This window comes from Anneissia japonica, unplaced genomic scaffold (assembly GCF_011630105.1).
Source record: "Anneissia japonica isolate Jap-2015-1 unplaced genomic scaffold, ASM1163010v1 scaffold11144_len554210_cov170, whole genome shotgun sequence".
Taxonomy (NCBI): Eukaryota; Metazoa; Echinodermata; class Crinoidea; order Comatulida; family Comatulidae; genus Anneissia; species Anneissia japonica.
Genome location: NW_022708762.1, coordinates 22,263 through 26,143, shown reverse-complemented (window position 1 = coordinate 26,143; position 3,881 = coordinate 22,263). Strand labels below are relative to the sequence as shown.

Sequence of the window (3,881 nt, the reverse complement as noted above, 5' to 3'; positions counted from 1 at the left end):
ATATGTATGTATCTGTACATTGTATAAGCCTATTTGTAAGCCTATAGGTTAATTTATTTTTCATTCATATATTCCAGCATTTACTTTTTAAGATTCCATAATCATTTACTTATAGTGTAGTGAAGTCCGCTTCCCACCATATTATTCTAATATGTACGCTTGAGAATTGTTTAATTTTTAACACCACTATCTCTATACTTGACCGCTTTGATCTCAGTCGGATCTCACTTTGTATATTACAGCATAAACTATTAGATAATTGAACTATAATCCGTCTACATCACTATTGTATTGTTTATCTTGTACAGTATACAACTTGCAACAGCCAATCTTTTGCATTCAGTAAAGCTGATGAAGGCCAGAAGACTGGCCAAAAGTTTCCTTAGAAAATAAATACAGTGTTCAATAGTCTACATGCCTTGTAATAATTTTGTTTCAACGAAACAAACAAATTATGTTTTCGAAGCTCCCATCCTGGTGAGTGCCAATGCTAGAGGCGGTCGTTGGTAACCCGGGCCTCGACCGATCCGGTATAGTGTAGCTTTACAGTGTACTCATCATCGTGTTTTAATTGGCAATGTAATCTGGTGGTGCTTAACTCCACTCCAGATATGGATGGCCGTGGCCCTTTTTGGAGCTCATCCGCCCTTGTCAGGTCAGGTCGTATTTCTTTTAATCCTGTGGGACGTCCACACGCCCTCCTCACAGCAATACCGCTGCACAGCCAGCCGGTGTACGGTAAGAATGGCCCGGAAAATGGCCCAGGAAAAATGGCCCCTGTAAAATTGACCCCAAATGACAGGTAGGTAAGTATGGCCCCAATAATAAAATTCTGTATTAAAACTGATTTTAAAAAAATCATTATATGCATTTTTTTTTAACTGAAATAATTTAGTTTTTTAAAGGAATCTAACATCAAATAAATTGCCATTTACATTTTACTTTTTGCAGGAATTACATATTCAATGATTGAATATTCAAAGATAAAAAGCCATAAATAACACTTTTTATTTTTTTCCATTTAAATGTTAAAAAATAGCAACAACATAATCAATAAATCAACATAAATCTTACATTTATTAATACTAAAATAATTTATTTGTGGCCAATTTCACGGAAGCGGAATCACAATTTTCCAGAAATCCAATCCGGGTAGGCCTATTGGTAAACCCCACAAACAGTGATTTTATATGAATATCAAATTATTATTATTTTTTTTTAAAGAGAGTTGCACAATCATAATTAAAGTCTTGGATGGGATTCTTTGAAGTAACTCTAAGCAGAACATTTATTGCTAAGTTTGTGAGAAAGTAAGCCTCTCCCTTTTCCCATACATGAACTTGTGATTCAAACACACAATTGATCAACATGCTTTAACTACTGTTTATTTGCACTGTTTATACATGTAAAGTTATTTCATTTGATACTTAACAAAAGTGAATGTTGTGGTTTTCTATGAGTTGCACATTTTGGTAGTTGAAGTACTGTATGTATGTCATTCCTCTACTTTGTTGTGGAATAACGTTTTTAAAACTTATTTCTACTATCAAAAAGTGTTATTCAATGGCCATTGTTTTCCGATAATCTCTCAGTACAATTTGCATCTGTCTGTCTGTAACTGTATTTATTTGTTATTATTTAATTCTTGCTTATTACAGTATTTAAATATTTGAAGATTAAAAAAACAAATATCATTTCTATTACTGAATTTTTTCATTGGGGCCATTTTTATTTACTTGTCATTAGGGGCTATTTTTACTGGGGCCATTTTTAACGGGGCCATTTTTACCTACATTCGCCATAGCCCACGTTTGTCCCAGAGCCTCGAGACTCTGGTTAACAGGTGTCCAGTAGCACACAACTTCTTACTGTTTTCCAAGAAATAAGTTCTGTGCTGGACAAAGCTGGGCAGGTTGACATGCTTTATTTAGATTTTTCTAAAGCTTTCGACAGTGTGTCTCATAAACTTCTTATTTACAAATTACAATCTTTCGGGTTTCATTCAAATCTTTTGGGGTGGTTTAATTCGTATATCAATAATCGTTATCAAAGGGTGGTTATAGAAGGGTGTAATTCTGATTGGCTTCTTGTTATCTCCGGAGTTCCCCAGGGCTCCATACTTGGACCGTTTCTGTTTCTTTTATTCATTAATGACTTGCCCAGCTCTGTCCACCATTCCACTATGGCAATGTTTGCTGATGATTCCAAGTGTTTCAAAGAAATTAAGTCTATGTCTGATTGCAGTAGCTTGCAAAAAGACATTGACTCTATCCACTCATGGAGTACTACTTGGGATTTGCATTTTAATATTTCTAAGTGTCAAATTATATCTATTACTAGAAAAAACAAAAATAAAATAAATTTTGATTATAAATTGAATGGTATATCTCTTAAAGTAGATGATTCTATCACTGATCTTGGAGTCAATATATCATCTACGCTTGATTGGAATGGCCATGTTAATAAAATAATTAGTAAATGCAATAAAAAGCTTGGGATGATTAAGCGAATCATAGGTTATGATGCTTCATGTAATGTTGCTAAAACACTCTTCTTATCACTTATAAGAAGTAATCTTGAGTACTGTATTTCTATCTGGAGTGGTACATCCAAAAGAAATATAAGGAGTATCGAGGGTATACAAAGACGGGCTACTAAATTCATATTGCATTATCCTAACCTTGATTATAAGTTGCGCCTTTTGCAGCTTGACTTGTTACCGTTGTCTTTTAGACGCGAGATCAGTGATCTCTTTATTTTTTTCAAAAGTGTTTATGGTATTTATGATATTTCTATTGATGATTATGTGCATTTTAATTCATCACAGGGCCGTCCTACCACCAGACTTTCGTCTGATCATTTTATGTTATCTATACGCCGGTGCAAAACTAAGGCTCATGAATCTTTTTATTTTCAACGAATTGTTTTCATCTGGAATAATCGTCCTTTATCAATTCGATCAGACTCTTCCTTTCCTTCTTTTAAGAACAAAGTTATTGAATTTTACAACTCTAAATTGAAATCTTATTTTTTTCCTGATAATTTTTGCACTTGGATCTCATTTTGTCACTGTTCTGGCTGTTGCTGATTTATTTATTTATTTATTTTCTAATTGAATCCTTATCTTTTTTACATATATTTGATTATTTATTTATTCATTTTTCTCCGGTGGTAAGACGGCTCTGTAGAGGTGCTTGTTCGAATGTAGGACATAAACCACCCAGGACATAAACCACCCAGGACATAAACCACCCAATTGGAATATACCATTGTTAAAGTGGGTGGGCAACAGGGTGAACAATGATAATTGTAGATTTTAGTAATCACTGTGCTTAAAGTTTAATTTTTTTTAGTTTTCTAAATTTATTTTAATTTTTAAAATGACTTACATTAAAAATCACTTTCAATTAAATACTTCCCTTTAATAATAATAATAATTTTATTAAAGGGAAGAATAAAAAAATAAGAATATAAATGACTGATTGAAATACTGTATAATACTGGTTTTGCTGCGATTCAATAACAGAAAATGATAAAATGGTAAGATCTTAGTGATGGATACATTTACATTCAAATTATTATCTTAGTTATATAATATAAATTGTGTAAATGTAAATTAATGATAATTATTAAGAATTCAAGACATTCAAATTATTATCTCAGTTATATAATATAAATACTGTAAATGTAAATTAATGATAATTATTAAGAATTCAATTTGTAAACCATATACATGTATGATAAATACTTTTTTTTTTTTATAGAATTAGTCATTTATATTCTTATTTTTACCCATTGTGCAATAATTTTAGAAAACTAAAATATACCTATTAAAACAATTAAACTTTAAGCACAGTGATTACTAAAATAAAATTATTATT

At 31.5% G+C, this 3,881-nt stretch overlaps 1 protein-coding gene across 1 annotated transcript in view; it reads left to right on the top strand.

The window, feature by feature from the left end:
• Positions 1-3,881, top strand: part of LOC117106571 — a gene marked incomplete at its 3' end in the record, with an annotated part of 46,309 nt that overhangs the window by 20,218 nt on the left and 22,210 nt on the right. The window lies entirely within an intron of this gene.